Raw genomic sequence first — 25,568 nt, forward strand, 5'->3', positions numbered from 1 at the left:
TTAGGGAGATGAGGTAATCAGGCCGACACTGAGGTAAGTTTAGGGAGGCGAGGTAATCATAACGTAAATAAACCTAGTAGGTAATTAGTTCATTTGCATATTCCATCTTTACCCATAGTCTCAACAACAACAAAAAAACACCTGAAAGTATTATTTAAACAGTTATCTTAAGTGATAATCAAACCTCAACCTTCGACAATTAACGACCAGAAGTTGAAAATATAAATCGAATCATCATGAGGATAATGTGTCAGTGATAAAAGTTGTCCTTGAAACAACACAACACTCGACATTAGATACCGAGTCTTACTGGAGCGTTTCATTTATCACGGTTATGTGACGTTAACCTGAAGAAGTCACAGAAATGGAAAGTGCCACAGGAAAAAATCACAATGTTGGATAGGTGAGGTGAATTTTTCCCTGTGATCTTTTCCTGAATCATTCCTGTGATTTTTTCCCTTTGACTTTTTTCTGCCTCATTCCTGTGACTTTTTTCCGTTACTCTTATTCCTGTGATGTGTTTTCTGTGATTCTATTTAGCCTCGTTCATTGGTCTTAGTTAATACAGTAGAGATACATTGAAGATTAAGAATGAATGTATATAATGCCATCATCTGCCCGGAGTTACCATGATGTCTTCCACTTGCTGAGGTTTGATGGAGTTTGTGCCTGCCAAATCAAGGGTGACCAAGATTAGACTATTATTTTGGTCATGAATGGCGAGTATTGGACTCTTTAACACAGCCAAAAATTTTATCCATCTAAAAATACAAAACGGAAAAGTTACGTAAATTTGAATTATATATTAAATTATACAGAATCAATCACCCATATTTAGATACTAATTCACCATAATTAAATAAACTATGAAAAATAATTGAGGATAGAGACAATGCTAAAGATTTTCACCATTTCTAGATTCCTCTGTGACGGCTGCTGTTACCGGCTCGGACAAGTAATGGGAAAGAAGATCAAGTTTATAGACGCCAACGCTGAAATGTGTGAAGAGGCAAAAGAGTCCGTTGCCGTGGGACCAGATGGAGCTAACTCAAAAAGAAAGTGGTGACTGGTGTGTGCTGGACAATCCCACACGCAAACGGAATTTAAGGTGAGCTGTTGTCTCTCTGTAAATGATGAGTAATGTTGGCTTGTGTGTAGCAACAGTGGTGAAGTAGATGTAATGGTCTTGTTGTGGAAGGTGGGAGGTACCATAGCACAATACGTCATTCACAGCAGTAACCAATTAATGAATGGAGTAAAAATAAATGTGTTTATATTTACTCGTGTTTCCTCCCACCGAGTATTTTTGTTGCTGAATAAAACCTTTGTCGATAATTTGGCTTGGTTGGGTATCCATCCACGAGTTTGTTTTTGTAATGTATTTTGGTGTTGCAATTCCCAGTGTTAATGCATCGTCGACTTGACACAATGGTTTCTAAGTCTCGTACTCCGGCCATTCGACATAACAATGGTTTTTAAGTCTCGTACTCCGGCCAGTCGACGTGACACTATGGTTTCTAAGTCTCGTACTCCGGCCATTCGACATCACACAATGGTTTCTAAGTCTCGTACTCTGGCCAGTCGATATAACACAAGAACAACATGAGCTGGGGCAGGATACTGGGGCTCTAAAGGTTGCCACTTCCTGTGTTACGTCATGAGGGGACTATACTGTATTTCATCCACAAAAATACTGTTTATTTATCACATCATATTAAAATAGCTGGTTCTGGTGAGCGCTTTTGACGTTAGAATACGAAGCGGCGTCATTACATCATATACGCGACCGATTTTGGGATGGTCTAGTTAGCCCGCCATTACTGTTATTGTTGTTGTTGTTTTTATTCATTTAAGTTATTCATTTTCCAAGATTATGAAATACATAACAATGGTTTTAAATTAGACAAAATTTGATTTAGGCACAAGTTAGGTAAGCGCTGGTGTGGAAATAGGTGTAGTGGTTGAGTGGAACAAGTTACCGAACTTCATCATTAACTCGAACACACTGGGTAGCTTCAAACATAGGTTGGACGGAAAAATGAGTGATAGGGGTTGGATGTAAACGGGGCTGCCCAGTATGGGCCAATAGGCTCTCTGCATTCTTATGTTCTTACTGAGTGAATATCTCAACGTGTGAGTGACATACAGTGATATCAGTGTTCAAGATCCCTGGTACTCAGTGTCACGAAATGATAACCGTGCAACCAACCCACTTGTGGTTATCGCCTTCAGTCAAACAGTTGTGTTATCTCGTGTTCCAAGGGTTAACTTTATCTACATTCTCTCTGTCGTTGACCTTGAAAAAATGACTAATTATATGAAGAGCATTATCTCGAAAACTACCGACGTCATTAACCTTGGTAAGTAAACAACCACAAAAAAAGTTTAACATGTCTGGGGGACCCTCCACCAGCCTTGGTAGATGAACCTAAATAAGATATAAACTTTTCTAAACAATCTTCTTCACATTTGAAAGTCTTTTTGATATCTCGCCGTATTTACCTGTGAATTACAGTATATATCACAGACACAGAGGAAGATGCTGGTGTGTACTGTAGTGTATTCGTATTGCATGATGTAATATTAATTTTCACAGAGGTTGAGTGAATTAAGATATATTCTATCTAAAAGGTTTTCGAGGTATTCAAGCATTATATTGATTTAATAATTTATCAATTCAAATGAAATTAATAGAGAGGAATATTTGAAAAGTTACGACTTATGACAATGAAGATAGTGACAACATTTGATAAGGACAGAACGTTGTGATGAGTTGTATCATCTCTACTCCCAAAAGCGATTTTTTTTTCGCCCAAGATGTATCCTGAAGTTCCTGCTATCGCAAAAATCTACACCACAATACAACAAAATTGCACCTCGATATTTAAACGTGGCAGCGTTGCTCGTGGGTTTTAAATTTTCCCCAAATCTGGTCCTCATCACTGGGCCACATTGTTATAAAAATTAAGTATTTCAGTGTGCTAGATTTTGTGAATTTCCTCCTGCCAGCTTACCCACAAAATGGTGGTTGGTAACTACTTTTCGCCCGTGAACACCCTTTGAGGCCGCCAACCTCATAAGATTAAACACCTCTCACGTGTAATATTTTATTAGACTCTAGAGTGATGAAGAATATATTTAAGGAAACGTGAACTGTTAATAATTCAAAGCTAAAAACCAAAAACCTTGTTGATATTTAGGTTTTTCTTAAATTTAAAATGTTCTTCGTGACTGATAATTAGATTTAGAACTGTAATGTCATAAAAAGGGACCCAACAGTGTGTTTGTAAGCTGCCAAGTAGCCAAGATAATAAAGTAGAAGTAAATAAAGTAATCTACCTTCCCCTATTATTAAATCGGTGTGGACTAAGATGCTGTTACTGACCATTATTTTATGCGCCGATAATCACAAGGTATTCAAACGACACATCTTTATACCAAAACAAAAGTCTAATATTACTATCACACTTTAAATACACAAATTTCCACATTTCATGGATGTGTATTGTTCTAATCATTAATAACGTTTCATATTACACATCTAAAACATTTACCAATATACGTAAGAAATCAACATTATAAGAACCAGTAAATAATCCCAAATAAGGATATAAAAATAGTCGGTAAGAAATAGAAGGCCACACGACTCCAAATATCCTTCGGGAAGAGTTGGCACTACTGAGGGAGCTGCCCCGCATGTGTACGTACCAGAGATAGTTGTGATTACCTAATACAGTGCAGTGGTGCGGCGACACTAGTACTAGGACACTTCCGTGCAGCTGTGGCAGACTCGTAGTGAGCCAGGTGGTGGGTCTCTCAGGGGCGGTTAGAGGAAGGGAGAGGGGGTGGGGGGAAAGGGATGGGGTGACGGTGTTGGGGCGGAGTGGAGGGTTAGGGGATAAAAGAATAGGAGCTGGGTGAGGGTTGTGGGGTGAGTGGGTAGAGGTGGAATGGGAGTAGGGGACTTACGAGGGGAGGGACAGGGTGGGGAACGTGTTTCGATGACGACATGCTGTACGGGGATGATCTGGGAAGCACTAGTAACAGGGCTGCCATGTTGTAGCCAGCTGGGGAAGAATACACTGGCTATAGAACCACTTTGGTGTGATATTGTTTCAGGAGTGTTGCCAGTAAAAGCCAGTGTCCCTGTGAAGATTGGCGAGATGGCGAGTCTGTTGTTATTCGTGTATTAAGTGTTGTTAGGGATTTTCCATGAGTTTGAGACCAATATAAGAACGTTGGGGGAGGCGAGGATACAGAGACATGTTCAACACACACACACACACACACACACACACACACACACACGCAAGCACACACACACGCACACACCACACGCACACCTCGCGCAGTCCGCCACTACAACAAAATTCAGCCCATAAGAGCCCACTCTGATAGATATAAAAATAGCACCATCCCATCTAGTGTTAAAATAATAAACAGATCCTGATTTATGTACTGTACAGCCCTGTAAATGTATTGAACGTATATTATTGTGTCTAAATCACATGTAAGTTTGTATATTTTCAGCCACCGGCTGCAACTCTATTAAAAAACCGTTTATTATTATTATTATTATTATTATTATTATTATTATTATTATTATTATTATTATTATTATTATTATTTTCATTACACACACACACACACACACACACACACACACACACACACCACAGTAATAGATCGTGCATGGAATTTACCAACATCATCATAACCAGGGGTAGTGTACAGTAGGTCACGCCACCTCACCCGGAAACTGGTGGACATGTGTCAGCACAATGGGGAAGGTATACTGTACAAACGTCAGCTAACTGGAAATGTGAACAAATACAGACATGTCAGTACACTAGGAAATGGGTAAAAATAGACGCATTATGACATTGAAAATTGGGAAAATATGCACCTGTATAAGTGGCAGCAGGTGCTCACACGTAGACACCTGTAGCAGAAAGCAGGTGTGGTGTAGCTACGACGAGCAGGTGTTGAGTTTGGTCCTTGGTGACACTGAGGGAATGTTAGGGAGGGAGAATTCGGTGAGGCGAGGAAGAAAGGGAGGGAGGGAGGGAGAGATAAAGCTACTGATGAGGGGGATGGTAGAGATAAGGAGAGACAGAGAGAGAGAGAGAGAGAGAGAGAGAGAGGGGAGACACTATAGGGAAGGAATGAGAGGAAAGGCATTCTGGGAGAGGGAGAGAGATAGACAGACATTCTGGGAGACAGAGAGATAGAGAGATAGAGAGATAGAGAGGCATTCTGGGAGAGGGGGGAGAGATAGAGAGACATTCTGGGAGAGGGAGGGAAAAATATATTCTTGGGCAGTGAGAGAGGAGAGTTATTGTAGGGAAGGGAGTGAGATGGTGAGGGAGTAAGAAACATTTTAAAGAGAGACATTGCAGAAAAGGAAGAGAGGAAGAGAGAGAGAGAGAGACTTTCTAGGAGAGGAAGAATTGTACACGGTAGAAAGAACATGAGAATGGAGGAAACTGCAGCGGGCTTATTGGCCCATATTAGGCAGTCCCGTATACACCCAACCCCTATCGCTCATATATCCAACCAACCTATGTTGAGAGAGAGAGAGAGAGAGAGAGAGAGAGAGAGAATCATTCTATGAGAAGGAAAGAGAGAGTAAGAAAAGTGAGAGATCCTGGGGAAGAAAGATAAGAGAAAGAGAGACAGAAAGAGACATTCTAAGGGAAGAATGGAGATGGTGAAAGAAGGTTAGAGTTATCATGGAGGAGGGGGAGAGGGAATCAAAAGCAGACTACAGTATGTGTACAGTATCTCCAAAAAATTACCTGTCCACACTGTGTGACAGATATGGTAGATATTGGGATATGCGTGTTCCTTCCCTGTATAGTATAACATAAGTAATGCAATGTGTATTTATTATGGTGTAATTAACATGATGTTCGGTTACCAAATGTAGTAGGATCATTATGCCACAGCCATGCGTACCGGCCCTCCCGGGGCATTTGGAGCATTTCGGAAGTCATCAGACCCATCCTGGCAGATATTTTTTTCAGATACTGTACATTAGGTTAGATAAGGTTGGTTAGGTTAGGGGAGTAAAGATGCAGTTAATTTTCTGTTATTATGATGATTATTGACCCTGTATAAAGACAAGCTTGAATTTTCGAGAAAATTATATATATATATATATATATATATATATATATATATATATATATATATATATATATATATATATATATATATATATATATATATATATATATATATAAAATTTTGCCTCTGAAGATGTCTTGAATTAAGACAAAAGCTAAGGTATATATTGATATATATATATATATATATATATATATATATATATATATATATATATATATATATATATATATATATCAATGAGTCCCGGCTCCCAGACGAGGGTCAACTCACAGAACGGGGGTCAGGCTACACCTTCTTCTGGAAGGGTAAGCCTGCTGCGGAGAGAAACCGCATTTGTGGAGTTGGCTTTGATAACCGCCAACGCATCCTACACAGGCTAACTGAAATGTCTACTGGGATCAATGAGTGCCTCATGACGCTTCGAGTCCCACTGAATCACTCACGTCATGCCTTCTTCATCAGTGCATACGCCCCAACACTGGATGCAGAGGATGACATCAAGGAGGCCTTTTATGCCGATCTCGACAGAGTGCTAACCTCTATCCCCAGAGAAGACAAGGTTGTGCTCCTTGGCGACTTCAATGTCAGAGTTGGCAGAGATGCTGACATTTGGCAGCTAACCATATTGAGAAATGGACTAGGCAAGTGTAATCTCAATGGCCTATTCCTCCTCAGCAAGTGTGCTGCACACAACCTCACTATCACCAATACCTTGTTTAGGCAGGCAGACAAGTTCAAGGGATCGTGGCAACATCAACGATCCAAGCACTAGCATCTCATTGCCAACATTATTGTCAGAGAAAGAGATCGCCGAAATGTTCTCATCACCCGTGCCATTCGTGGCTCAGACCACTGCGACACTGATCATCGGCTCCTCAGAGCCAAGCTCTCACTTCACGTCGCCCCAAAACGGCGAAGGCAGCAAACCTCCAGTTGAGGTTTTAACACTAAGCGTCTGGAGGATCCAACGGTAGCACATGCTTTCAGAGAGCAGCTCGAACATGGGCTGATAAACAACCCGACAACAATCAACCCAAATCCCAGCGCCGAATTGGATATTATTCTCGACAATGTCATGACAAAAATCTGCAGAGAGACTGTCGCCCAGATCAAAAGAATACACCGGGACTGGTTTGATGAAAATGACCCGGCAGTCAATGCACTCGTCGATAATAAACATGCTGCATTAACTGACTGGCAGAACAACCCTACATCTCGGACCAAAGGTGATACCTTCCGCAAGAAGAAAGCAGTGGCCCAGAGGGAACTTTGCAATCTAAAGAATGAGTGGTTTTAAAATAAAGCATGTGAAACACATAAATTTGCAGAACAGCACAAGATGCGCTAAATTTTCAATTCCACTGAAACATTTTATGGGCCCCATCACTAATGGCGCAGCCCCCCTTCGTGGCAACTACCGCGGGATCTCGCTGCTGTCTGTAGCTTGCAAGATTATCGCCCGAGTCCTCCTAAACTTCCTCCCAGAATCTCAATGTGGCTTTAGACCATCACGTGGGACCACTGACATGATCTTTGCTGCCCGTCAGATACAGGAAAAGTGCAGAGAACAGCGTTGTGACCTGTACATGGTTTTCATCGACCTAACCAAGGCCTTCGACTCGGTCAACAAGGAAGCCCTCTCGTGGACCCTCAGCTGTTTTGTCTGTTTACCAAAATTCTTTGCCATTTCGAGGCAACTCCACGATGGCATGAATGGCAGTGTCCTGCACAATGGCACCCAGTCTGAGTTCTTCCCCATCCAAACGAGTGATAAACAAGGGTGTGTACTGGCACCAACTCTCTTTTCCATTTTCTTGGCTGCTTTCCTTACTCGTGCCAGCGCAAATTTAGCCGGCGGGGTGGACATAGGGTACCGGATGAAGGGTTTTCAACATAAGACGACTCCAGGCAGGAACAAAGGTGTTGGCAGCTTCCAGTACTGAGTTTCAGTATGCAGACGACCTCACCCTTGTCGCTCACACTGAACGCGACCTACAGGAGATCCTGAATGTATGTAAAACTCAGATTCTCTTTCAACCTGCCCTTGGTTCAGCCACACCTCCACCATCCATCCAGCTTAACGGTACTACCCTCACTAATGTTACCCAGTTTCAGTATCTCGGCTCCCACCTGTCCACCACCACGGACATCGATGAAGAGATTCAGCATCGGATCTGATTTGCATCTTAAGCCTTTGGCAGACTCCGAAATCGTGTCTTCTGCTGTAGGGAGCTGAAATTATCTGCAAAGTTGCACGTATATCGAGCAGTGGTCCTCCCTACACCACTATATGGCAGAGTGACAAGGGTCACATACAGGAGGCACATCAAGGCACTTGAAAACTTTCACCAGCGTAGTGTACGTTCCATCCTCCAAGTTCGCTGGGAAGACAAGAGAACAAATGCCAGTATTCTTGCTGACAGCTGTAGAAGCATCGAGGCTACCATTATCCATGAACAACTATGCTGGACTGGCCATGTTACCCGCATGGACGACAGTAGACTGCCAAAGCAACTTCTTTACAGTCACCTAACGAATAGTAAACGTAACGCTGGCGGGCAACTGAAAAGGTATAAGGATAGTCTTAAGACAAACCTGAAAAGGTGCCAAATCGATCCTCTCACCTGTGAGACGATTACTTCACACCGAAACGCTTGGAGAAGCACCACACAAGAAGGTGTCAATACTTTCGAGTTAGCCCAACTGCAAACCGAGGCAGACATGCGCTAACTCCGGAAAGATGTTGCCGCTCCCCATCCCGCACTAGATGTAGCCTCCCACATGTCTAACATCTGTGATCTACCCTGCCGGTCCCATATCGGCCTCTTTAGTCACCTCAGAACTCACCAACCTAGGTGACATCGTTAATAACTCATACAATTGTATCATAGCTGGATGAGCGTCATACTCGATTCCGAGTGACAGAAATGTAGTAGTAGTAGTAGTAGTAGTAGTAGTAGTAGTAGTAGTAGTGTGTGTGTGTGTGTGTAATAGAGACACGGGATGAGAGGCTTTGATAAAATCAAAAGGAAGTCGGCGAGATAGACAAGGAAAGAGACAAATAAATCACTTACCTGTATACAGGTACCCAGATAAAATAGTGACCTGAATGTGGTGGCCACATGCTGTCCCTAGGGACTTCATCTCACTCTCATTTTCTGTATATGCTGTTTATATTGGCCGAAAGGCGAAGTGGCCAGAAATCACCCAAAAAAGGATGAAAAACTACTCATCAGTCTGTATTTACCTCTGAAGATGTGAATTACACGAAAGCTCTTGGGAGCTTCGTGTTTTCTTTTTCCTATCTAGATATAAACATAAAGATGATTTCTTAGCACACACATAGGAAATGGCCGCCGTGGATCGTTGTGTTGTGGCGGAAGAGGGACGTTGTGTGAGGAAAGACGACCCCCTGGCCACTCTGTTAAGTCAGCTGGAGCAGTTGAGGAGAGAAATACACAATTTAAAGGGGGAAAACGAAGCCCTCAGGACTGTACTCCTTCAGGTAGGTGTCCTGTCTAGCAGGACACCTGCGAAGGAGGGTCAGGAGGAGCAGGCGTGGAGAGTGGTTGTCTCCAAGGGGACTAGGAACAGACTCAGGAAAGCTGACCAGGGTGTGGAGTACAGTAACCCCTACCAAGTGTTGGAGGAAGCTGGCGAGGAAGAGAAGAGGCAGGACGGTGTGGTGCCAGGAGAGAAAAGGGCAGTTGTTCAAACCCTAACCAGTGGTAAGGTCGTGGTACTTGGGGACAGCCAGGTGAGGCTCTTAGATAGGACTTTTTGAGCAAGAGATAGGAAACGTAGGACTAGGGTGTGCTTTCCTGGGGCTGGGATAGGGCATGTAGCTGAGAGGATAGATAGGGTTTTGTCAGAGGAGAGTACCAAGCCAGCACTGTGTCTTAGTGTAGGAGGTAACTACATAAGAAAGGTTAGGAGTGAGGAACTTTTCAAGAGGTATTGGGAGGCGCTAGGGAAGGTTAGAGATAGAGGAGGGATCCCGATAGTATGTAGTGTCTTGCCTAGAAGAGGAGTTGGTGGCGAATGGCTGTCCAGGGCAATTGCTATAAATTGCCGACTGGATAAACATTGTGCAAGCAATGGTTGGGCGTTCATTGATAACTGGCAACCATTCTATGGCAACGACTACCTGTACAGTCGTTACGGAGTATACTTGTCACGTGCGGTGGTAAAGAAATTGTCTGCATCCCTGGAGCGTGAAATTGTCACTCCAAAAGAGGGGATTCGCCAGTAGAGAGAGGGAGTCAAAAAACAAGCAGGTCCTGGGGAGTAAATTGTAGGTGACTATGAATCTGAAGACTTCCTAGACGCAGTACAGGGCAATTTTTTTAAACAACTAATTACAGAACCTACTAGAGGTGACAATATATTAGACCTAGTATTAACAAATAAAGAAAATATTATCAGAGATATCACAATAGGGGAAGAACTAGGGAACAGTGATCACAGAGAAATCAGGTTCACCCTAAATTGGGAAATGAAAAACAATGACAATATGGTCAAAGTCCCAGACTTTCGATCGGCGGATTATGAGGGGTTAAGAAGGTACCTAGGTGGGGTGTCTGGGAACAGTCAGATCAGTACCTGGAAGGAACGGGTGAGGTCACCGGCGACACAACAATTGATCATGACTATAATATATTCACTAGTATACTACGTAAAGCACAGGAACAAAATATACATTACAGAAAAATTAGGTCAAATAAGAATGAGCCAAGGTGGCTGACCAAAAAACTTAAACATGACATAGGAATAAAGAAAGGAATTTATAAGAAATTAAAGGGAAGGGAGGAGCATCTTAGAAATAGGTATAATGAACTATCTAGGAATGTTAAGAAAAATGTAAGGAAGGCAAAGAGGGACTACGAAATCAGGATAGCAACAGAATCCAAGGCGAATCCCAAGGGATTTTTCCAGGTGTATAGGACAAAGGTCAAGGACAAAGTGGGGCCTTTAGAGTCAGAGAGAGGGGAAGTGATCGATGATAATGAGAAAATACGCAAATCATTAAACAGTTACTCCTTATCAGTTTTCACAGAAGAAATTCGCGAGGAAATGCCAGAGGTGGAACTTCTGATATTTAGGGGAAATGGAGAAGAGGAATTATAGAATATCACTATCAGAAAAGAGGATGTTCTTAAGAAAATAAATAAATTAAAGAAGACAAAATCCCCAGGGCTGTATGAAATTTTCCCTCGACTTTTGAAATAGTGTAAGGAACAGATTAGCGGACCCCTCGTAAAATTATTTACAAAATCATTAGACACGGGAGCTGTGCCAGACTTGTGGAAACAGACAAATGTAGTACCCATATTCAAAAAGGGAGACAGGGCATCAGTGTCAAATTACACTTTGATTAGTTTGACATCATTAGTGGGGAAATTTCTTGAATCAATTATAGTAAATAGCATCCAATCGCATTTAGAGAAAAGCACATTTATCTACGACTCTCAATATGGGTTTACAAAGGGAAAATCTTGTTTAACTAATCTGCTGACGTTTTTTAGGAAAGTCTTTTAGGTAGAAAATAATGACGAAATTTACGATGTTATTTACATAGACTTTAGCAAAGCGTTTGACAGAGCACCATAACGGAGGCTTCTGAGAAAAGCTAACGCTCATGGTATCGAGGGGAAAGTTTTAAATTGGATAAAATCATGGCTCACCGATAGAACGCAGAGGGTCAGCGGAGATGGTGTTAAATCTGAGTGGGGCTGTGTAACCAGTGGGGTTCCCCAGGGGTCAGTACTGGGCCCACTCCTGTTCATAATCTACATAAACGATCTAGATCCTGGGATCAGCAATGACATAAGCAAGTTTGCAGATGGCACCAAAATAGAGTGACAGATTAATTGAGGGCAGGATGCAAATGCACTACAGTAGGATTTAAATAAACTGCAGGAATGGTCAGAAAAATGACAAATGAAATTGAACACCAGCAAGTGCAGCGTACTTAATATTAGAAGAACAAATACTGTCAATGTATACAGCCATAACAACATCAACCTAAAGAAGTCGACTTGTCAAAGAGACTTAGGGGTACTTGTAAGCCCGGACCTACGGCCTAGAAAACAGTGAGTTAATGTTCGAAATAAGGCAAACAGAGTATTAGGTTTTATATCTAGAAGTGTAAGTAATAAGAGTGTGGAGGTCATATTGCAACTATATCTTGCGCTAGTCAGGCCGCACCTCGATTATGCTGTTCAGTTCTGGTGCCCTTATTATAGAATGGATATGAATTCACTGGAGTCGGTGCAGCGAAGAATGACGAAAGTGATTCCGGGACTTAGAAACCTTCCATATCAAGACAGATTAAAGAAACTAAACTTGCATTCCCTAGAAAGACGAGGAGTGAAGGGAGATATGATAGAAGTATTTAAGTGGGTGAAAGGAATCAATAAAGAAGATATAGATAAAGTTCTTATAATATCCAAGCAGGATAGGACTAAGAACAATGGATTTAAGTTGGATAAGTTTAGGTTGAGGAGGGAGATAGGAAAGAACTGGTTCACAAATAGGGTGGTAGACGAGTGGAACAAGCTTAGCAACTTTGTAGTAAGTGCTGGAATGCTGGAAAGTTTTAAAAGGAGGCTAGATAGATTCATGGATGATAGAGAGTGGTAGTAGCTCTCGACAGGAGCTGCCATGCACAGGCCAACCGGCCTATTGCAGACTCCTTATTTACTTATGTTCTTATGTATGTGTGTGTATACTGACACCCTGACGGGTCATTGACCGCCACCACGCTTCCGGTCAGCTCAGGCCGTGTTACTCACACCTGCACCATAGCTTATTCACTGCTTGTTACCCTCACGTGTCGCGATCTGACACACACACACACACACACATATATATATATATATATATATATATATATATATATATATATATATATATATATATATATATATATATATATATATATATCACATAGTCTTAACTGAGAAGTGTGTTACTGGTGTTATTATGATTTACGTTTTTTTGTTTATACCTTTAGTAACCATTTTGCACCATCCTGAATTGTTATACTGTACAATACAATTGTATGATGATTACGAATAAATATTTTACTTAACATATTATAATTTCATAATATTTTTTCTCTGCAATTAGGTAATACAACTTATCATTAGAGTTTTTTCCATCAAAGAAATGGCAAGCTTTTTAAATATTTTTTTTAAATGAGTTACGAACCACAGGGGGACTTTTTTTTATTAACATGATTTCAAGGTCTTTATAGCGGGAATAAAATCCATGGAATAACAATCTGTGAGTTGTAAAGAAAAAACGAATATTTTTCTCATCTGCCCATGGCGTAACACCGCTCCAACGTACCTGTTCGACTGAACCACTACAAAGCAAGCGTTGCTTTGAGCATGAACTCCGCATTCTTCCTTATTGGATGCTTGTAATACTTTAACACACACAAGATGCAAGGAAGTTCCCATAAGACCAGCCACCACCCCTGCTTGAACTAAATCTGAATGTGAAGTGTTCCTATCAGTAAAGTAAGTAGATTGTACTGTGTGTATGGTGGGGTTTACGTCCGGCACTTCTCTGTCAACACGTCACTCGAGAGAGAAAACTTTTATTGCAAAATAAATAGAATGGTTAAGACGAATACACATTATATATCTGTGAGCGTGAATGTTTGTGGCAGCTTGAACTTAATCAAATTCAGGTGTTATTGTTAGTCCTTGTAGATAAATTGTTCTACATTGTGTGCAGGAGCGAAGGAAAAACAAATATTATCATTCCACGTACTCTGTTTCTGTGTATCTGCAGTATCTTTTTTGTTACACTCTTGACCTCCGCCGGCTGGTAAAAACTTCTGAAGTCAGGAGTGTTATCAATGAACCACTGCCGCAATGTTTTTATTTCTTCAATTTTATGGAATTTTCTGATCAACAGTTTTATGTGGCCTTTTTACATGGGTTTGGTTTGATGATACAGTATTTCCGCACTTGTGTCAGAGAGACGAAGATGCGAGTATTCTGTGGAAAAAGTGACGACCACAAAATGTCAGAATTTTCCAAATGACAACTTATGTACAGTATTAACACTTTATGTATTTTTTTTTCTTCATATTCTTCAGTAAAAACAATATGTAGAAAATATTATAAACGCTTGAAATGCTAAGAATCAGTTAAGAAATATAGTCTGTTTGGGGCAGTCCTTGTAATCGTGTCTCATAATTTTGAATACCGACTTTTGTATAATAGTCAAAAGGTCCCAAAAGTGTATGAATAAAAGCCGTCTATAGAAAAAGCAGTTTGTGTCCCTGTGGTCGGTCTGTCAGGAACCTCCGCCCACCTGCGCATGAGATCTCGTACTCGTTGAGTCTTGACACTGCACACCACGAGTACGACATTAAACCATTTCTGAAGATAGACTACACGACACAGCCAGACATAATCAAAACAATCCCGGGTTTGGTTAAGTTTGTTGGTGTTGGCTGGAGTTGGTTAGTGTTGGCTGGAGTTGGTTAGTGTTGACTGGAGATGGTTAGTGTTGGCTGGAGTTGGTTAGTGTTGGCTGGAGTTGGTTAGTGTTGACTGGAGTTGGTTAGTGTTGGCTGGAGTTGGTTACTGTACTTTACATTCTACCTAGCAAACTATCATTACAGCCTTTATGAACTACTGAAGTTTAACAGTGCAAAAAATAAATCCTGGCAGTTGTATACACTCATGAAAATACAGTTAATAAATGAAGGTATACCGAGGTTCTTTTTAGAATGTTGTGTACGAAATTCCATCAATATGTAGTTTGGGAACCCTTAAACCCTCAAATAAAGGTTTTATTCTGAAGGTTTAGTTAATTTGTGTAGTATTTCTTTGTATGTGGCTTAAAATACGTTTAGTTCATTTATTCATGCCAGTGTTCCCCACATAATGACTCGCGTATTTAGTTTTACCGCGTGACCGAAATTACAATAAATGTATTCAGCATTTCATTTCATGTGGCTGTCGGTAATTTCAAATGCTGGGAGGCTAGAGACAGCTCTTTAAATTAACAGAATACACTTGAACAGGTGAAAATAATTAATTAAACTACTACCAAGAATGTTATCGAAAGGTAGTATATTCTTAAATTTTACATGAACCGATAAATTCTTGAATATTTTCTGTAAGAATGTCTGGAGATAACTGAATAGTGATATTTTGTTATGTGACCCTTGTAAACCTGTGGGGTCAGTGGGTCAAAACTGGGTAGCATGTGTGAAGAATGAGTAATATTTAACTATACTTTTGTCCCTCATTATTTTTTTTTTAGTAAGAACGAACATTTGAGGGACTGTACCGGTGCTCTGTTTTTGTTTTGTTTTTTGGAATCGCTGAAGATTCTGTGGCTACAGTTTAGTATTACTTAAGAACATAAGAACATAAGAAAATAAGGAGTCTGCAATAGGCCGGTTGGCCTGTGCATGGCAGCTCCTGTCGAGAGTTACTACCACTCTCTATCATCCATGAATCTATCTAGCCTCCTTTTGAAACTTTCCAGAGTTCCCTCACTTACTACAAAGTTGCTAAGCTTGTTCCACTCGTCCACCACCCTATTTGTGAACCAGTTCCTTCCTATCTCCCTCCTAAACCTAAACTTATCCAACTTGAATCCGTTGCTCCGAGTCCTATCCTGCTCGGATATTATAAGAACTTTATCTATATCCCCTTTATTGATTCCTTTCACCCACTTAAATACTTCTATCATATCTCCCCGCACTCTTCGTCTTTCTAGGGAATGCAAGTTAAGTTTCTTTAACCTATCCTGATATGGAAGGTTTCTAAGTCCCGGAATCATTTTTGTCATTCTTCGCTGCACCGACTCTAGTGAATTTATATCCATTCTATAATAGGGGCACCAGAACTGAACCGCATAATCGAGGTGCGGCCTGACTAGCGCAAGATATAGTTGCAATAAGACCTCTGCACTCTTGTTACTTACACTTCTAGATATAAAACCCAATACTCTGTTTGCCTTATTTCGAACATTAACGCACTGTTTTCTAGGCCGTAGGTCCGGGCTTACAAGTACCCCTAGGTCTCTTTCACAAGTCGACTTCTCTAGGTTGATGTTGTTAAGGCTGTATACATTATAAGTATTTGTTCTTCCAATATTAAGTACGCTGCACTTGCTGGTGTTGAATTTCATTTGCCATTTTTCAGACCACCCCTGCAGTTTATTTAGATCCTCCTGTAATGCATTTGCATCCTGCCCTGAATTAATTTGCCGCCCTATTTTGGTGTCATCCGCAAACTTGCTTATGTCACTGCTGATCCCAGTATCTAAATCGTTTATGTAGATTATGAACAAGAGTGGGCCTAGTACTGACCCCTGGGGAACCCCACTGGTTACACGGCCCCACTCAGATTTAACACCATCTACGCTGACCCTCTGCGTTCTATCGGTGAGCCATGATTTTATCCAATTTAAAACTTTCCCCTCGATACCATGAGCCTTAATTTTTCTCAGAAGCCTCTGATGCGGTACTCTGTCAAATGCTTTGCTAAAGTCTAAGTAAATAACATCGTAATTTTCGTCATTATCTACTACCTCGAAGACTTTCCTAAAAAACGTTAGCAGATTTGTTAGACAAGATTTTCCCTTTGTAAACCCATGTTGAGAGTCGTAGATTAATTTGCTTTTCTCTAGATGCGATCGGATGCTATCTGCTATAATTGATTCAAGAAATTTCCCCACTACTGACGTCAAACTGATCGGCCGGTAATTTGACGCTGATGCTCTGTCTCCCTTTTTGAATATGGGTACTACATTTGCCTGTTTCCACAACTCTGGCACCACTCCAGTGTCTAATGTTTTTGTAAATAAGTTTACGAGGGGTCCGCTAATCTGTTCCATACACTCTTTTAAGACTCGAGGGGAAATTTCATCCGGCCCTGGGGATTTTGTATTCTTTAGTTTATTTATCTTCTTAAGAACATCCTCTTTTCTGATAGTGATATTCTTTAATTTCTCTTCTTCCTTTCTCTTAAATATCAGTTTCACCTCCGGAATTTCATCGCAAATTTCTTCTGTGAAAACTGATAAGAAGTAGCTGTTCAATGCTTTGCTTATTTCCTCACTGCCATTTATCAATTCTCCCCTCCCTGACTTTAAAGGCCCAACTTTGTCCTTGACCTTTGTCCTATATACCTGGAAAAATCCCTTGGGATTCGCCTTGGATTCTCTTGCTATTTTGATTTCATAGTCTCTCTTTGCTTTCCTTACATTTTTCTTAACATTCCTAGATAGTTCATTATACCTGTTTCTGAGCTGCTCCTCCCCTCCCTTTAATTTCTTATATATTCCTTTCTTTATTACTATGTCATGTTTAAGTTTTCTGGTCATCCACCTTGGCTCATTCTTATTTGACCTAATTTTTCTGTATGGTATATTACTTGCTGCTTCTTAAGTAAATGTAAAGTCGTTATTTCCTCTTCCCAACTGAGTTTCATTTTATGTATTATAATAAATGTGTTAGTGTAGATGCAGAAGAAAACAAACCATTCATAAGGGTGTGGCTGTAACCTTCAAATTATCAGATTGTTTATTATTATAATTATTAGACCCGGCGTAAAGAAATTTCCATCCTAAGATTTTTAACGCAAACATCTTGCTTAATGACTAGAGTAGTGGTTCTCAAACTGGGGGCCATGGCCCCCCAAGGGAGCCACGGCAAGAATTTAGGTGAGGCACGGCGAGCTGTTATAAATTGTGCGTTTCCAATTAATGTTGGGAATCTGAATTAAACAAAACTTGTATTACTTATTTTGACTTGGCAGAAGAAAATGTTCATTCTTTTTTTGTCATTTTGTTTAATCATAATGACAATACAATTTTAATATTTACAGACTCTGGTGCTATTCTTTTTTTTTTTTACGGATTATTTAAGATTTCACAGGTCCAGTCCCTGTCTGTGTGTGACAGGCGCTGGACCGAGCTGCTGAACTGACTTGTTCAGTACGTGTCCGTGTGTCATCCCTTTGCAAGTGGTGATAGGACCGAATGATCTCAGTCTGGCCTGGGATACCATCACGAAAACAGTGGAGTGTATTGTCTCTGAATCATATATTGTGTTTGAGCTTGACTCAAGCATAATATACTCATGTGGTCGCTGCTTTACGTGGGTGAAATGTTTGTACACTTCCTTTATTAATTATTTCCTTATTTATTGGTGCCATGGTTGTTCATACTCATTCTTTACTTATATAATCCTACCATTTTTAGTGCTAAATTGGTATGACTCACTATTCTTCTCATTCTTCCAAGTTGGGCAGTGCTTGTCACAGGAGGCGTGTTCTTGCTTACAGAAAGTACACTTCAGCTTGCTAGCTTGAGTGTGAATGTTTACCTGTGTGCATGTTTGTGTATGAATGTATGTGTGCTTTATGTGTGAGTGCATGGGCGTGTTATGTATGTGTGTATGTGTTTGCCATTCTAACTCTTGTCCTATTTATCTGTCCTTCTTTATCATTCTTTAGTCTTTATCACTTGTCTGTTTGTCTGTTCTGGGAGAAAAATGAAGGAGGCCACGAGGATGTTGAAAATTCCTCAAGGGGGGAATGGAGTGAAAAGGGTTGAGAACCACTGGACTAGAGCATTTGTCAAACCTCACACACTTGTCTGTGTTAAAAAAAATATTATCGACTTAAAAACTCTAATATATCAATATATCAATATATATATATATATATATATATATATATATATATATATATATATATATATATATATATATATAAAATACTATTTTTTGTGTAAACATTTTTGTGAATTTTAATCAGATTATAAAAATGAGTCTGACCCAAGCTGCCGGCACCTCTAGCGTAGTGGGTGGGCCATTTAAACTAATGTTTGTTGTTATTACACTTTTCTTACGTCATATGAAGAATTTATAATTGAAACAAATATGTTTAATGCACAAAAAAATAATTGTCTGTTTGGCATATACAATAAATGTTCATTAAATTATGCCTGTGAACATATATTAAAAATATAATATGGCACCTCCACCTCAGGGAGTATTACCCACCGTTTGTATCTAGAGTTCTGATTGGCTGGGATTCCAAACCAAACATAAGCAAGTGAGCTACTGAGTGTTTGTTGATGCAAGCTAATATTTACCTTTCAACGGTTACTGAGTTTAAGGTGATAACAGCTGGGCAGTTTTTGCACTGTGACAAACAGAAAACGTTTCGACCACTACAAAAGTTACCCGTTTGTTTTATTAACTCTAGAATGAACTAGAATACTGAACACTTGCTGAACAGGCCTTGGGTGGTTTGTAGAGGTAAAGTAACAGTTGAAACTCCAGATGTAATACTGTAATGTACAGTCACCCAAAAAAGTTCTGTCGCGAACCACGATTCAGACTCGTGAACCCGAAGCAGTAGACACTGATACATTATTCTGTCCATAAATGCTTCGGATTCTAGAGTCTGAATCTCGGGGTTCATGGTTAGCGACAGGACTTTTTTGGGTGACTGTACAGGTCTAGAATTATGTTACATAATTTTTACTAAGAGATTAACAGAGATAATATAGATTTGGGTGGGAATACATGTGTGGTCATGAATTTGGGGAGTTTATTGTGTTAGTAGATAAATGTGAAGTGTGTTTACCACAACATGTCGCCACATTATCAGATAAGTCACTCGAGTTTTATTAAGTGCGCTCGGCAGGGTAAAAATCCACCAATGAGATGACGCCAATAATAGGAGAGAGATTTGTTTTATCGAGGAGATATTTCCTCCCCTTGAAGTTTTCTATGACGTTATAAGATCCTGACGAGGTAGTGAAATCGGAAATTTTATAGATATAATACTTAGGTAAACGATTAAATTATATATAAAGTAATTATTCTAAGTCTGTCCTTCATTTGTATGTGTTAATGGTACTTTAGACTGCAGCCAACTTAGCCTTGTGGTCATCAGGCAGTGGGATCTGACAGTATATGTGAGGATAGCGTCTGGTTTACATTACAGAAAATCGAGTGGATGGATTTGATAGTTGTAAGGGGAGTCGGAAGAGGAGGAGGAGGAGGAAGACAAGTAACTGATTCTAAAGTTATTTTTCATGTTGTCCTGAGTATCGTGATCACATCCACTCAATGGTAAAGATTTGTCAGGGAAGATTATCAAATGTGCATTATTATTGTAAACAGGGTATCAAAGACCTGCGTGGGACAGGGCGGGCCAGACTGCATCCATTCAGGTGATGTTAAAATTCGGTTAAGCTGAGAACGGCGGTAGGAATTAGTCACAAGATAAAACAATTACTGAATTATTGCACAAACATTTCAGTTTGGTTGCCTAAAAGAAATACTGGTACCTCCACTCCTAGTAAGAATTGTCTTGCCCAAGGCTCTCTGGTTAACAGACAGAGAAACGCTGAAATAAACTATGCAAAATCGTGGCACACATACGGTACTTATACTCTACCGTCTAACTAATTACTGAAGAATAAAACAGTCTTATATAGTGCTCATATGAGTCATACTGTACTAGACTGTCAACAGCTGGCGTCTTCATACATGTATCCTACTGCCATATAACAAACTGACAACTTCTTATACTGTATAAAGTATGTATGATTCATATAAAAGGATATATCTATGTATGAATCTTAAATTTCTTGAGTATTTAGGGTAATAGTGGACTGTTTTCTTGTTAGTTGTGGCACATTTCAGCCGTGTCTCAATAATGACTCCATACACCAACCTCATATCACATAAATCAGGTACAGCGTTAGGAGTCTTGGAGAGTCTGAGTAAGGATCCATATAATACTGTTCTACCATTCCTGTGTTAAGACTGGACTGTATCGATCAGTGATCTCAAGAGAGGTGATTGGTGAATCACTAATGCATACTATACATCGTTACAGAAAGTACCGAGGAACCTAGAGACAGCGACATCTTAGCTGCATCCATTTGTTACTTCCAGGCAACAGAAATAACACTGTCGAGTTGAAAGTTTGTACGATTGTTGCTCACAATTTTCTACACTGGAGATTACGAAACCTTACAAGGCTTTCGGCCACAGGAGCTACCTCAGTGTCAACATCACACGTTACTACAGTTGCCTCTCCTTCCTGCCACACATAAAAGGAAAAGGAAAATTACACACTTGAAAGACTAGCAGAGATCGTCAGTGGAGTTAGCTGACCATCACAAGTTATTCCTAGATTATTATCACTGCTTTGTCATTTATGATATTTTGGAGTTATATTAAGCCAAGTCACACCAGACACTGACTGAACCTTTAAACCTTTTCCCTTACGCCTAACTTTATCTAGAGAGGAATGTACTGCCAGAAGTTAATGTAGGTTAATCGCATAATTATCGTTTACTGTTTGTACGGTGAATTATAGCATGAGAATATAAATGATAGTAGTATAGTATGAACTACTTCGTTTATCATACAAAGGGCCAAATTATCGTATTGGAAGGGTTATTATCGTATATCTGGCAACGCTGTGGGGGGGGGGGGGAGGCCTAGAGCCTTCTACATAATACATTGTCAGTCTCTACCGTGGTGATATATCATGGTGCTGCTGAAGGCCTGTATTTTCCTTACCGGGAGGATGGTATTATACTTCTCTTCCTGGTTGATTCATGCTCTTAGAGGTATTTGTTGTCTTGCCCATTATGTGTTCTGTGAAAGATTACCCTTTTTTTGTCTTATAATTTTATAGAACTAAGAAAATGTATAAACTTCAAAATACACGGCTTTTATTAATTTTTATTTTCATATATTTTTTGGTGGGTGGGTGGGGGGGGGATCCTCTGCCTTGTCCCTCTACTCCCCATAGCAGGCATATAGAGCTCCCCCTCCCAGCTAACTTGTATTATGGCTTAACACAACTTACACAACTTGTTGACGACACTAAAATAGGTCGTGTAATTAAATCTGATGAAGACTCGACAAAACTACAGGAAGATCTAAACTTTATCATGGTCTGAAAAATGGCAGATGAAATTTAATATGGACAAATGTAAAGTTCTTAGTCTATGATATATAAACAGAGAAACCAGATATCACATGAACAACGCTGTTATAGAGAAATCCGACTGCGAGAAAAATTTAGGGGTAATGATAAATAGGAATCTTAAACCAATCCAACAATGCATATTTGCTCGAAGCAATGCTAAACAAAGTACTTGGGTTCATACAAAGGAGTGTTAGTTACAAGACTAAAGAGGTTATCCTAAAACTATATCTTGCGCTTGTGAGACCTTACTTGGGTTATGCAGTTCAGTTTTAGTCACCGTACTGCAGAATGGATATCAAATTCCTAGAAAGCATACAGAGGAATATAAGATTAATCCCGGGCAATAGGAACCTTGAGTATCGGGACAGATTAAATCGTCTTAATTTGCACTCCCTCGAGAGACGTAGAGTGAGGAGCGATATGATTTAGGTGTATAAATGGAAGTCAGGCTTAAGAAGAGGTGATATATTAAAGGTACTTAAATTATCCAACCAGGAACGAACTCGAAGCAATGGTTTTATATTAAACAAATTTAGATTTAGGCGCGAGATAGGTAAACACGCTGGATAGCTTCAAATATACGCTGGATACCCCCATTATGTCTACTCTCGAAATGGCTACTATTCCCACTTGACCGAGGTTAGGTTAGGTAAGATAAAGTAACTTTCAGGGATCATTAAATGATAGGAGACATTCTGGGAATATATGACATTTACAGCGTAGATATAATGGGAGTAGACAGAGAGGGAGTAGACGAAATGGGAGAAGGCAAAGTGGACATAAACTCTACCCCACACCCCCGCCCCACACCTGAGATCCTCCCTCTTCCACCTGGCCAACGCACCCACGCCATTCTCTCCTACACAGTGACTGACGTAAGGGACTTTCTATACCTGAATACTCTACAGCTGTGGGTGGAGAGCTGGTGAAAGTATTATAGCATCAACATCTTGTATGAAGTAGAACACAGAATTTTTGTTTAACCTGTATTATTAGAATTTATTTTGCTTCCTTCTCAGACGTGATGCATTATGGCATTCCAGTAAATGATGAGAGGTTTTCCCTTGTTTGTTGTGTACCTGAGGTGGTCACTTCATCATTTCACCTGCATCTCTCTGTCTCCGAGTATGAATTCTGTAAGCAAAGACCACAAACACACTATCGTCATCATCATTATTGTTATTATTATCATTGTTATTATTATCATTGGTATTATTATTATTATTATTATTATTATTATTATTATTATTATTATTATTATTATTATTATTATTATTATTATTATTATTATTATTATTGTTAGCATTATTATGTTTTTCTCATTATTATAATTATTATTATTATTATTTTTATCATTATTATTATTATTATTATTATTATTATTATTATTTTATTATTATTATTATCAGTATTATCATTATTATTATCGTTTTATTATTGTTCATAGTAGGGGGGTACCACCACTGGTTAAGTTCAGGGGACCCCTCGCCTCAGAGAAGAGAATAGGGTCGATTTTATTTATTTATTTTTTTTATTTACAGAGATAAATTTAGTCGATTTTAGAAATAAAAACACTAAACAAATCTTTGGACAATTTACTTAGTGAATGAGGCCGCCATAAAACAGCCTATCCTAACTGTAGATATGAAAATTCGCCATGGCAACAGTCAGCTGAGCAGCTTCCCCCTCCCCTCCACTGTCTCCAGGAGGTGGTGCCCGCACTGGCGAGTGTGGGAACCTGTTTTTCCTCCGCCCACACTCCTCACCTCACACTCCCTCCTTCATGGCCGTCTATTTACTCGTCTGTCATCATGAGACACTATCAGTATGTGTAAAGGAGAAAAGGGTAGGGATGTAAGCGGGACTTTCTCTATTTTACAATCTGGGGCTTGGTATAAGGACAGTCCGTTTTATCGAGGTTAGCCGAACTGGATAAACCGGTATTCCCATCAAGAGGAGCACGACTGCGTTATAATGACCTCCTACGTTACTCCCTGTGTCGTACTCATCTCATATGTCGTGTAAAGGTTATGGCAAGTCGCACATTGTACTGTATTCTGTCACTATCTCTCCCTGTGGGGAAAGTGGACGCAGAATAAGTCGAGTATACTATTTATGAAGGTTAGGAGTGAAGACTTTCTGGGACGCCTCGTCCTGTCTGGTGCCATCGTGGACCAGCACCCGCATAATTCCCCGTGGAGGAGGCAATGTTAACCCGCAGGAGAGTACTGAGGACAGGCGTGCTTCAAGGGGGCATTTTTTGACCCATCTAGGAGGTTCTGTGTGTGTGTGTGTGTGTGTGTGTGTGTGTGTGTGTGTGTGTGTGTGTGTGCGTGCTTTGAGGAAATGTCACCACATATGGAGAATCTTCCATGTTTGTGATGTACTTGTAACCTCCATCTGATTACAACCTGATTTTCCAGCCTTGGGGACCTTAGTAACACAGAGTATGGCAGGTGAATTAGAAAGAAAGCTTGGGAGGGGGCTGTTGCTAGGCTTATTTCATAGTGTAAACAAATATGCCATGAACAGTGGCAGGATAATGTACGATAAAATCATGGTTCGCCGATAGAACGCAGAGGGTCAGCGTAGATGGTGTTAAATCTGAGTGGGGCTGTGTAACCAATGGGTTCCCCAGGGGTCAGTACTAGGCCTACTCTTGTTCATAATCTACATAAACGATCTAGCTACTGGGATCAGCAGTGATATAAGCAAGTTTGCGGATGACACCAAAATAGGGCGGCAGATTAATTCAGGGCAGGATGCAAATGCACTACAGGAGGATTTAAATAAACTGCAGGGGTGGTCTGAAAAATGGTTAATAAAATTCAACACCAGCAAGTGCAGCGTACTTAATATTGGAAGAACAAATACTGGCAATGTATACAGCCTTAACAACATCAACCTAGAGAAGTCGACTGGTGAAAGAGACTTAGGGGTACTTGTAAGCCCAGACCTACGGCCTAGAAAACAGTGCGTTAATGTTCGAAATAAGGCAAACAGAGTATTAGGTTTTATATCTAGAAGTGTAAGTAATAAGAGTGCAGAGGTCTTATTGCAACTATATCTTGCGCTAGTCAGACCACACCTCGATTATGCGGTTCAGTTCTGGTGCCCTTATTATAGAATGGATATCAATTCACTGGAGTCGGTGTAGCGAAGAATGGCGAAAATTATTCCGGGACTTAGAAACCTTCCATATCAAGATAAGTTAAAGAAACTAAACTTGCATTCCCTAGAAAGACGAAGAGTGCGGGGAGATATGATAGAAGTATTTAAGTGAGTGAAAGGAATCAATAAAGGGGATATAGATAAAGTTCTTATAATATCCGAGCAGGATAGGACTCGTAGCAACGGATTTAAGTTGGATAAGTTTAGGTTTAGGAGGGAGATAGGAAGAAACTGGTTCACAAATAGGGTGGTGGACGA

At 40.1% G+C, this 25,568-nt stretch overlaps 1 long non-coding RNA gene across 1 annotated transcript in view; it reads left to right on the forward strand.

Moving 5' to 3' along the window:
• The first annotated feature begins 922 nt into the window (after positions 1-922).
• The window catches only part of LOC121859418, an 83,578-nt gene continuing 58,932 nt past the window's right edge, over positions 923-25,568 (forward strand). Inside the window, exon 1 of the long non-coding RNA XR_006087638.1 lies at positions 923-1,108. This is a non-coding gene — a long non-coding RNA (uncharacterized LOC121859418). The remainder of the gene's footprint in view (positions 1,109-25,568) is intronic.

This window comes from Homarus americanus, unplaced genomic scaffold, assembly GCF_018991925.1.
Source record: "Homarus americanus isolate GMGI-L3 unplaced genomic scaffold, GMGI_Hamer_2.0 scaffold7626, whole genome shotgun sequence".
NCBI lineage: Eukaryota > Metazoa > Arthropoda > Malacostraca > Decapoda > Nephropidae > Homarus > Homarus americanus.